Source organism: Simochromis diagramma, unplaced genomic scaffold (assembly GCF_900408965.1).
Source record: "Simochromis diagramma unplaced genomic scaffold, fSimDia1.1 OVJJ01000387.1, whole genome shotgun sequence".
In the NCBI taxonomy this organism is placed as follows: Eukaryota; Metazoa; Chordata; class Actinopteri; order Cichliformes; family Cichlidae; genus Simochromis; species Simochromis diagramma.
Window position 1 is genome coordinate 10056607 of NW_024387152.1, and position 12750 is coordinate 10069356.

Here is a 12750-nt window from a genome sequence, read left to right on the forward strand (position 1 = left end):
AGAAAACAATTGCCCCAGTGTCCCAGTGGTGCAAATGATGTCAGAGAAACATGATGTTAATGCCATCGCAAACTGGTTGACAGAATGGATTTGTGCAGGTGCACCTGTGCCAAAGGAAGCTGTGAGTGACTTTTCTCTGGCAATTCTGGGAGCTCTGGTCAAGGCTTTCACTCCTCATCCTGATCTGAAGTCCTACCTTAATGAATGCTTTCATGTCCTTCTTGGAACCCAGTCTGCCAAACTCCCCCCTTGTTATATCAGGGTTGATGTTGCGCACTGCATCAAGATGATATGCCAGTGGGACTGCCTGAAGAAGAAAACACATCGTGTTAAAGATTTCTTTGTCAGGTCATTAGCAAAACTTCTTCAGTCTCCATGTTTGGACCATGCAAAACAGCTCCTACATGCTATCACTGTTGTGGCCCTCAGTGAGGCAGAAGGTGATGACAGTTCTGGAGCCCCTCTTCCTTCAGAAAGGTGCAAGAAATACTTGAAAGCCCAAATTGCTCAAGACTCCATCATCATTCCAGATGAACAGACGGAGGAAAGTGAGAGAGTGGATTCAGTGGATGAGATCCAGACTGACCTACGACAGTGGGTAACAGAAATATGTGAGGAGAGCAGGTCACTTGCTGCAGCAAACAGGGATAGAGATAATATTCACTTTCTCCCTGAGATGATTCCTCATATAATAAGACTGGCAAGTTACTTGCCACTCTGGACAGGAATAATGGTCCCTCTCTTCCAAAGCACCAGCATCACAGCAAGTTCAGCCACTGTTGAAGCTGAGTTCAAAAACATAAAACATGGCCTTTTCAAACATGACAACTTGCCTCTTCGAGTCGATCGCTTCATTGCTCGTCATCTTTCCTTCATCGAGGGAAATATGCGGATTTGTTCTGCAAAAGAAAAGGTCAAAGATGAGGCAACAGTGGGATCACTGAAAGTCACAGATGCCAATTCTGGATCCATGACGACTCACAATGCAGAAGACAAAATAAAAATGGATGCTCACCCGTTTGTGGGATCTGATGCTGCCACAAACATTCTTCCGGCTGATGGGGATGCAGTTGAGAACTGGAGGGGCCTAGCTGTTCCACCCAAAAAAAGGAAGAGGACTTCCTACCTCTCTTCATGTACTGAATGGCTCCATGCAGATGAAACTTTTGGGGCCAAAAGAGTGAAAGTGGGATTATTAAAAAATGGAAACCTCTATCAGCCTATTAGATTAGGGGAATCGACAATCTCTGTGCTCAATACCTGTGCATTTGATGCATTTTTTCAGTGCTTATGTTGTGCCTTCTGTGACAGCTCCACATTTCAAAATGTTGTTCTGAAAGACAGTGAAAACCCAGTCCTGCAGCTGGTGAAAGCCATTGCCACAGATGGTGTGACCCAACAAACCTACAGAAGGAGAGCAGAGCTGCTTAGTGTAATGTTTGAAGCTGTCTCCTTGAGGTCTGCTGCGATCCAAATCGATGCTCAGTGCAATATCTCCGCTGTAATTGCTAAGACAATGAGGAACATCTCAAGTGTTTATTTTACCAAACACTGCTCTTCACAGCACTGCTACCTCAGCAAAGGGATGACAAGGGAAGTGCCATTTGTTTCTCCTGCCATCTCTGTCCTCAAAGAGTCTGGTATGGCTCATCTTGGCACGACTGTGGAAGCAGGACTTGGCCTACCTGAGTCTACCTGCCTCAGGCCACTCTCCAATCCATCTCTGTGTCCATCAGAATTCAAAACAGAAGACAGCACCACAGGAAATGAGCTCTGTGCAGGGACAGTTACTCACAGCTACAACATTGGAGATATCGTGTGGATTGATACTGACCTTGCAAACCAAACAGAATTTTCACTGAATGAATGTCCCTCCAACCTGGTTCTCCAAGGAAAGTCGTTCACTTTGAGGGCATTAATTGCTTTCCATGGAAAGATGACCACTGATGGTTTGGGGCATTACACTGCATACTGCAGGAGAGCTCCATGTGTGTGGGAGTGCTATGATGACCTGGGAAATGGAGTGACAGGAGCATCTGAAAAGAAATAAATACAACCCCATGCTGTGTTATACACAGTATAATGAGTGCTGCCTGCATTTTTCTGTTTTATTTGGTTCATTACAGTTACATGTGTTCAATTGGCTAGTGTTTGTTATCAGTAAGTTCAGTTTTGCACATAAAGTTAAAGTTCTAAATTAAAAATCTTTTAACACTCTTTTCTTTGTCAGTCTGATGCATATATTTGCTTTTACACACCCAGTCACCTTCACCCGTAGCCTTGAAAGTAACCGTTCCATTTTTTCTGTCAATAATTTTTCTGTATTTGCTTTGTGTTTACCTGGTGGCTTAAGTCAGGGGTCAGCATCCTTTTCATTTCAAAGGGCCCCTTTTCCCCCTGCTGCTACAAAACCTGTCTAGAGCCTAAAAAAAGAAAGAGCCTATAAATATCTAGAAAATGAGTTGTTGTATCGTGTAAGCTATGGAAATGTAAATAAAAATGTTTATTTTTAGATTTGATAAGACAATGAATCATCAAAGCTTTATAACGGAAAAAAGTATTTGTTAAAATGAAGCCAGCTACATGAGTCCTTTCCATAACAATTGAAAATTAGGAAAGATGGGCAACCAACTTGAAAATTACAGTAAACAGATTTGAAGCTAAGAAACATTAAATCACTTTTAAAAGCCTTGTACATTCAGTGAATAGTCAATGCAGATATTTCATAAAAAAAACAAACTGTTAACAGAACCCTTTCTTTGTTTATAATAAAAAAATGACTTACTTGGTCTTATAAGAGCCACAGTGGAGGGGTCGGAGAGCTACATGTTGCTTTAGAGCCGCAGGTTGAAGATCCCTCGCCTAGGTGCTGTGGAATATTCAGTTTTCTACACGTAGGTAACAACCTATCAAAGCAAACACTTCATTTTTTCTGAGACAGACCTTTCCGCTGAATAAATTGTGTTACTAAAGTGTAAACTAATAAAAGTTAATATGCAGCAAGCCTAGAAAAAGTGCAAAACTCCACAGCTGCTGAAACTCACTGCCACAGACACTGGTGTTATACAGCGTAGGCCTTAATAATTAAAATCATTATATCTCAGATACTGTAGCAGCACAAACGCTAATTTTACCTGCACAAATCAGCACAAACGTAGCACTAAAAAAGTAGACCATTTTGGCCCGTTTTGGAGCAGTCTGGGGGGATGGTGACCTTTGAATGACCTACTAAAATATGTTTAATATCTCAAAACTGTAGCAGCACAAACTCTGATTTTACCTGCACAAATCTGCACAAACGTAGCACTAACCGCTCCGTCTATTTGCCTTTACGTTTCAAGTGGGTGGGGGGTCAGCTTCACTCTGCTGTCACCTTTTCTATCCATGTGTGTGTGTTTGCGTGTATGTGTGTTTGTGTGTGTGAGACAAAGGCAGAAGCCAAGTTTGTGTGCATGCCTCTGAATTCAGTGAGGAAATGCAGCTCCCTATAACGAATCAGATAGAAAAAGGGAATAATACAGTATAAAGAGAGGAACATATATCATTTTACTGTAAGTATGTGATATTGTTTTTGCACACATTTATGAGAAGCCAGCGGAGCATTCAAGCCAAGTTATCATTGTAGCACCTCTACGGTAGCCACCCCCACCATCCCAACAGCACAAATTTACATACATTGGACACCACAGAATAACCCAGCAGGTGATATCCAAGCTCCACTCCCCCCACTTTGTCACCCTGCCAGCCCAGATAATAGTAAAGCAACACAAAGCCAGTGATGGTGTTTTGTAGGTTGTAGTCGCTCGTAGGCCATTTGTCATGGTAATTCAGCTTGTGAATCATTCTGAGCTTCTCTGAGGGGGATTGCAAGCGTGCTCACTTAAAGCCATGTATAATTTAAGCCACATAAATCTTCCACTTGCTCCCGGTAATCATGGTGAATCACATCGATGTATGACTATAAATACCAGCCCCGCTAAGGCTGAAATTGTCTCCGCACACCAGCAAAGGAAGAAAGGAATACAGTCCCAACTAAACGTGAAAACTAGGAAAAGAAGTTGTTCATAAAAGCGTCTTGGTAAAGTGAAGAGCTCCATTTTATGCACACGCGATTTATATCCGATTTATTTGGGAATCTGATATAGCTACAGTTTTACTGAATGCAGCTCTGTGTAAGGCAGCAGCAGTTGTTGTTGTTGTGAGAAGCGTTTAATTGCCTTTGGTTTCATATACTGTAAATCAGAAAAGGCATTTACAATCACAAGGATTATTTGGCAGCATAATTACTAGATGCAGCTTTCCAAATCCTCTCTGTGGTTTAAGAACGGAATGAGCCCTTTTTTCCCTAATGCTTTTTAACTGGGTGCTACTTGTGTGTGTGTGTGTGCTCATTGTTACAGTGAATGCAACAGCAACAGAGACTCCGTCCTTTCCTACACCAGTGTGCGAAGTAACAGCTCTTACCTGGGGAGTGATGAGATGGGATCAGGTAATAAACGGCTTTAAGTTGATCTGTGCATGTGTAAATAAGCAAGGTGTATTTAATGTTTTGGCTCTCCTCCACATTGGATTTTACACCACACACTGATCAGATCAGATCCGATGTTGGAATGAAAAGCCAGCTCAAAGGAAAAAAGAAGGATCTCTGTTCCAAAGTTAATTGGATGTAAATAATATAAGCTAGGCTTATGCAAACATACACTTCTGGATGCTTAAAAACAAGAAATAAAGGATATTTCCGCAAGAATAAATCTGTGTGAGCCGTCTCCTGATTTACTCTGTGCTACCTCGTGTTTTCCCAAGACACAGAAATCCTCTAGATATAGCTTGGAGGTGACTGTGGCTGGATATTATAGAAGCTGCATTTCATTTAAAGCCACAATAATGTGCAGCGAGCCAAATATGTGTCCACTGCTATTTATTGCTTTGTTTTTTATCAGCGTTAAGTCATGAACAGCTCACGCTGAGATGTTGCGTTGTAATAATTTATTAGCCTTCATTCGGTCTAATATGATGCTCAGGTCAGATTTTGCAGTGACAGATGGAGAGAAGTGTGTTTTAATAAGCCCAGATGGTTGAATAAAAATTAATACTTGTTGTAGAAAGTGTGATTATTGCCTCTCATCAGCTATTTGTTTTTACTCTCAACTAGGGGACGAGCTGCCGTGCGACATGAGGATTCCCTCTGACAAACAGGACAAGCTGCACGGCTGCCTCGAGCACCTTTTCAACCAGGTTAGTTCGACCGTTGAGTTCGGAATAAGTAATTCCTGATTAACTTGGAATTTTTTGCTGTATTTCCCCAAAGTGCTTTGCCTAAGCCCAGGCCTAAGTCTAACCCTAGTTTTTAAACAGACTTTAAACTCAGCCACTAGATTTAGAAGTTAAAGATGAAGAAACAGGGAACACACATGTCAGCATTAACCATTTGGAACAGATCACTGTGATGGTAATCAGTCGGCATCTGGGCTGAGTTACCTCATGCGGCTTGCTGTCCTCTGTTCGGGATTCTGGCTTTCTCTCTCATCTCATGACTTCCTTTCTTTCTCTGTTCTCCACTCTGTCTCCTTGAACACGCACAAGCTTTCACTGATGCACGGACTAAGTTGAAGACATGCGTCCGTCGTTTCATCTCTTCTCGATGTCCTTTGATTCCCTGCTGGTAGAGTTGGGGGGTGATAGGGGCACAGCTACTTTGGCTGCAGTAGTTCTTTGCACATGTAAACAGCAGCTCAGGGGGCCTGCTAACACAAGCCTTGTTGTTGTTAATTCTGGAAAACCTTTGCCAGAAGTTACTGCAAAGTTCTGTGTGTGAGCTTGTGTGTTTGCGCTTGAGCGGCGCAGAAATAAAAGCGGTAGTTAGAAAAGAATGAAAGGTGCGTGGAGTCTGAGGCAGTGAACTAGAAGAAAAACTGGCTTCATTAACTGAGTGTGTGCATGCTTTTATTCCTGCATGCAGGTTGACTCAATCAACAGTCTGCTCAAAGGACCCGTCATGACCAAGGCCTGCGAGGAGACCAAGCACTTTTATTCTGACCACAGCCAGCCAGGTACAGATTTGTTTGTGTGTGTAAGCACTGTCGAAAGGTGTCACTACGGTTCTGTCAGAGAGCTGGCGCACAGGCTTACAAGTTCTCTGGTTTAACATGAACAGAGTTTCGCCAAACCGAAGACTGGACTGTTCGCTGTCGTTACGTTATCCATAAGAACATCCAGGAAGACCCTTGGAACCTGCCCACCTCTATCAAAACCCTGGTGGAGAGCCTACAGAGATTTGTGGATGGTTAGTAGAAAACGCATACGTGCATGCATGCCACGTGTTCATATACAGTTACAATCTCTCACTCCATCTTGTTTTTTCTTCTTTCTTTATAGATGGAAAGAATCAGATCCTCCTGGCTCTGCTCAAGTGCACAGGTAGAGCAGCGTGTCACTGGTAGAAGAGAAAATCAGTTTATATTCAGATCAGCTCAGCAGCAGATAATCAGACTAGGTTCAATCCAGTTCTAATTTTCCATAAAATTAACAGAAGAGGTGGACCGTGCAGTCGCCCAGCAGAACTCAGGTCTTAAGCAGCCAGAAAGGTCTCAAAACAGGAGCATTTAAAATTATTCTAACAGCTCTTTGCATATGAGGTCATCCATCATATGAACTTACAGCCAATTTCACATCAGGAATTCTGCAAATCTTTAAAACCTCATTTTAAGGATCCCATACATACACATGTATATTTATGTAGGTTTATTTAGAAAGTAATGAACACATTTCCAGTGCAATCAAATCATACAAATCATTAAATCAAAGTTTTAGCATCATTTTTGTCAAAAAGGTCATAATCAGATGTGTGACTATGTGCTGGAATGAAGATTGGTTTCAGAGCACAACATACTCCAGTCTGAACTTTCTCCAGTGACATATGGCATTAGTTAATGGCAGATATCCTCTCATGGTATTCAAGCCAATAGAATCAACTGTAAGCATTAGATCAAGTTCAGGATATGTAATAAGAGAGGTTACAGTAAGACTGGGATACCTTACCCTCTCCTCCACAGTGAACTTCCTTTTTCTGCTACAGATATTGTTTTATGTTGTCCTCTTTGGTTTCATTGCTTTTTTTCACCCACTTCAACTCCTCATAAGTCCCTAGTCGCGTGCCCCCTGAACTCTCTGTGTCACTGGCGTTATCATTCCTTTCTTTCTCCCCTACCAATACCAGACACATCTCTGCAGCTGCGAAGGGACGTGATCTTCTGCCAGGCGGCGACGGCTGCTCTGTGCACGCTAGCCGAACAGGTGCTGACTGCACTGCGTTCTCGCTTCAACAATGCCGGCGAGTACCAAGAAGACGGCAAGGAAACCAGCCGCAAGTGGCTAGAGCAGATATCCGCCATTGGTATTTTGCTGCACTTTCAGTCCACCCTGGCTCCACACCTGGTGAGGATAAGTTTTGTATTTTTGTTTGGTTCTTAGAAAGTTGGCTACATAGCGTTGTAGTTTGCAAATTTGCCTACAAAACCCAAAGATGCTCAATTCGAGCCTGGGAAGAGGCACGAATCCCTTGGGGGACTGCCTCAGTGAGGGCATCTGATGTAAAAACCTGCCAAATTAAATATGCAGCGCTTCCTGCTGTGGTGAGTGCTCATGAATGAGGAAGCAGCCGAAAGTAGCTTTATTTACCTATTAGGGGAAAAAACAACAAGGTTCATAGTTTGGTGTAAATTTTAAATAATAACTTTCCTGTTGCAGCTTTTTCTTATTGTGTGTGTGTCTTTCTGAATCAAATACTCTGAAGTCTGTATGACTTTGTAGCCGCACAGCTGTCACCACAACTACCCAAACTCTTACTCTGGTGCAACTTCTGAGCTTTCTTTCTCTCCTCGGGCAGAAAGAGGAGCGGACCATGCTGGAGGACACCAAGGCGGCCCTGTCGGATTTGGACAAAGTCACTGTGTTCTTCAGGCAACTGGAGGATGAGTGTCTAGTAGCAAGTAAGAGACTCCCATCAACAAAGACTGACTTGCCTCATTCAAAGCGCACTGGCGTTAATGAGCAGCTGTATGGTTTCACCAATTCTGAATGAACTTCTATTGTGTGGATGCGTGGTCGCTGCTTAGGGTGAAATTGCCATTATGCCACTGCAGATTTCATTTTCTTTTCCATGAAGAGCCGCTGAAAAGGAACTCAGACAGATCTGTGGTGACTCCATAAATCACCTTAAACAAGGGCAGAGCATTTCAGATATCAAGGTCGCCTCTTTTAATCTTTATTGCTGCTGAGAGACACTTGACATATGTCACATAAGCACCCCTATAATATAAAAACAATATTGAAGTACTTAAGAACACAAATTGCAGTATGCGGTATATTGGAGTAATATTTCTTTGAAGCATGACAATAGTAAGCTTTCTCCTGCCAATTCACCAAAGGGTCCAAGCATTTATTATAGTGCAGTGCTGTAGTTTCAGCTGAGGATGCAACCAGGTTGTTCAGAGTGGGCTTTGTGGACATCTTTACATAACTGGGTGCATTTGTGGCTTTAATAAGCTTGGTATCTGCATTCACTAAAGGTGCTCTGGGTTACCGGAAACCCTTAAAGTCAAAGATACAAAGGATGACTGCATCGTGAATCGCTCCTCTTTTCAACAGCCTCAATGTGGCCAGCAGAGATTGCTGCTCAAAGGAAAAGCGCAACGTGCACTTCCCATTTTAAAAGGCAAATCTGTGGATGAAGCAGGAATTTGCTATTCTGTGTTCATGCTTGGCTGGAGAAAATATTTTGTGCACATTTGCATATATTTTACACAAAAACATCACTCAGTGCATGCACTAACGTATTGCTATCGGTCATTAGTATTGTATTCTTAGGTATGGCAGGTATGTGGGGATAGATATACTTTACAGGTCCAGTCTGGTACAGTTTGCTATTAAAAAATGTTAATGTTAACCAAGCTTCTTTGCTGACATCAGCTCAGACTGCTGCGGTGCAGGTAGATGGTTTTTGGCGTCACAGTCCATTGGACACTATTGATTTGCTAACAGCATTTTCAGAGGGATGAGAGGTATATGTAAGGTACAGACGTTTAAGCACCACAGAGTCTGAAGGACCTTGAAAGGATCACAGCCAATTCCACAAGGTTATTTGCTTGGTAGGTTCTCTAGAAAAAAGGATTGACCCCAGAGGTCACGCAGCAAAGGTCATTTTTTTTTCCATTTTCTGACAAGTGCTCATGTAGCACTGCTAGAAAAGGTTAGGAGAATTGAGCACAAGTCAGCTTCAGATTTATAAATGATTACTTATCTCCACAAAAAACCAGAACTGTACTTTTTTCTCGCTCTGCACCCTGGTACACCCCTGAACTCCGGCTACTGAAAGCTAAAGGCCGACAGCTTGAACGTCTCTATAAGAAAACTGGCCTTACTATTCATAAGGATATGTTTAATAACCACGTTCTGTTTTACCAGGAATGTATTAGTCAAACCAAATCTGCTTATTACTCTGCTATTGTCTGCTCAAGTGAGAACTCTACCAAGACCCTTTTCTCACTATTCAACTCTTTTAACAGGCCACCTGATTCTCTCCCTGCTCATCTCTATTCATCTAACTTCTGTGATGCTCTAATGCTATTCTTTATTGATAAAATTCATAAAATACACTTAGACCTGGACCCTAATGCTCAATGTAGCTTCTCTGTCCTAACTTCTCCCCCTTCTCACTTCCTCTCTGTTTTTCAACTTCCATCCTTAGCTGATATTGCTGATCTCATCCATAAATCAAAGCCTTCTACCTGCCAGCTCGATCCTATCCCCACTGTCCTCGTCAAAGCCTGCTTACTCCCTCTCCTTCCCCTCATATCTGCTATTATTCACTCTTCACTCACCACTGGAACTGTTCCTGCTTCCTTCAAAGTTGCTGCTATTACCCCAATTCTGAAAAAAACTGGTCTAGATCCCAACAACTTTAATAATTTTCGTCCTATCTCCAATCTACCATTTCTCTCAAAAATCCTTGAAAAAATAGTTGCTTCACAAGTCCATCTTCACCTAACTGATAATAACCTTTACGAACAGTTCCAGTCTGGCTTTCGTCCTCTACATAGCACTGAAACTGCTCTTATAAAAATAACAAACGACCTTCTTATAGCAGCTGATTCTGGTCTCCTCTCCATCCTTATCCTTCTTGATCTGAGTGCAGCTTTTGACACCATCTCTCATTCCATTCTCCTTAGCAGATTAGCTTCTATTGGTCTCTCTCACACTCCACTAGCCTGGTTTAAATCATACCTATCTGATTGCACTCAGTTCATTCAATTAAAATCCTTCACTTCTCAGCTTTCTCCTTTATCCACTGGGGTGCCCCAGGGATCTGTCCTCGGGCCCCTTCTTTTCATCATCTACCTTCTTCCACTCGGACATATTTTTCGTAAATATAATATTCAGTTCCACTGCTACGCCGATGACACCCAGCTCTATCTCTCTACCAAACCTGACTCTACTCTTCCTCCACCCTCCCTCATCCTCTGTCTAGCTGAACTTAATTCTTGGTTCTCCTCCAACTTTCTTAAACTCAACAGCAATAAATCGGAACTTCTTCTGGTTGGCACTAAACGACTGCTATCCAGAATTAACAATTTCTCTCTCACCATCAATAACTCGCTGGTCCCTATCTCTCCCTCTGTGAAAAGCTTGGGTGTCATTCTCGATAGCACATTATCCTTTAACTCGCATATCAATAATATTACACGTGCGGCATATTTCCAACTCCGTAACATTAATCGCCTCCGCCCCTTCCTCACACCTCACGCCACTGCCATTCTCATCCATAATCTTGTTATCTCTAGAATTGACTACTGCAACTCATTATTATTTGGCCTTACACAAAAATCTATCAACAAGCTCCAACGTGTCCAGAACTCTGCTGCCCGTATTATTACTAGGACTTCTTCTACCCACCACATCTCCCCAATCCTGAAGCAACTTCACTGGCTCCCGGTCAAATTTCGCATCCATTTTAAAATAATTCTGTATACATTCAAGGCTATTCATTCTCTCTCTCCACCGTACCTCTCTGACTTATTACAGATGAAGCTCCCATCCCGCTGCCTCAGATCTTCATCTTCTCTTTCTCTCTCTGTTCCCTCTGCTCGTCTGATCACAATGGGAGGGAGGGCCTTTAGCTGCTCTGCCCCTCGACTCCGGAATTCCCTACCCCCGGACCTCAGAAATATTAGTTCATTCTCTCTTTTTAAGTCCACTCTCAAAGCTCATCTGTTTAAAATTGCCTATTCTTAAATTTCTGTATGTTTTAACTTTTATCTTCTATTTTTATCATTGTGTATATTTCCAGTTTTTATCTGTTGTACAGTGTCCTTGGGTGCTTTGAAAGGCGCTATTTAAATAAAATGTATTATTATTATTATTATTATCTTATATTTTTTTATAGATTCATCACAATTTCTTTCAAACTTACAATTTCTAAAAATGTGCCAGATATTGATGCAATTTAAAGGGTTATTACAGAAATCAGGTACCTCTGTTTATTTGTCCTGCACATGGATCTGGCAGTCTTTCTGTGTTTATAAATTAGAATGCAGTTATTTGCAAACCTCCACTCATCTGTGTGAAAGTGATTGCAGCCAGTGTGAGTCAGACTGCAACTGGTCGGAGACCCGTTGCCTCCCACCTTGCTGTGCAGCTGCCTTGTGATCAAAAGTGGTCGCCCAGAGGTTGACAGTGTTAGCAGCTAGCTGCCATGAGAACTTGGAATCAGTCACCAAATGAAAAAACCCTGAAAATAAATCAAATAATTCAATAAATTCAATCTTCAGTGAGGTTACTGTCCTAAGTTTTTCTTTTAGCTTTTGATTTAACACCCAGCTATTAATGAACTCTGAATATGTGTTTGCTAGACATATGCAGCATTACATTTTAGTACACAATATCTAAATGTATTAAAATGTAATGCAACACGCTTTGCGTGTTTTCATTTTCAAGAACGGCACGCCTACGCCTTTTTTGTTTCTTGTTTTTTTTTAACTTCTCCCTCATCTCTGTATGTGTGTTGCAGACACACCAGTGTGTTACCAGGTGGAGGGCACCAGGCATGCCCTGAGGGTCACCCTTTACCTGGACAGCTGTCACTTCAATGAGCTCCCCAGTCGGCTGCAGAATGGAGGCAGCCTCAAACTCCACACTGTCCTGTTCACCAGAGGTAAGAAAGGCAAAGAACATAATTCCAGGGTGTAGTTCAGCTAGTAAAACATGACGTAGCGCTGGCAAGTAGAGCTGAGTATCTACTCAAAACCTTTTACTGTGGAACAAGCAACAAATCATACAATGCATCAGGCACAAATTCACTTATATACATTACACATATAGCCTTGGATCATTAAAACACTCAATGCACCATGCAGCCTTTCAGCCTCTTACACATGTGCATTTCCTTAGAACTTTATTTGATTTTATTAAGTTAGACTGAAGCCTTGTATTGACCATTTAAAACACTCACTTTAGCGCTCCCTGAGTCTTTGTCAGCCTAGTATGAAAGTAAAGCATTATACCAGTCTGCCAGTTAGCTGCTAATTTTCCATTCACAAGTCCTCATCGGATCATTAATCTCATGAGAGACCCCATATTGTTTACCGTGTATTTCCAAATACAACAGTGCTCCAAAACATTTAGTAGTGCAGATTTGCAGATGAACATCGCCACCTACTGGAAAAGAATCTTGACTGCAGCCTATGGGGAAGCACA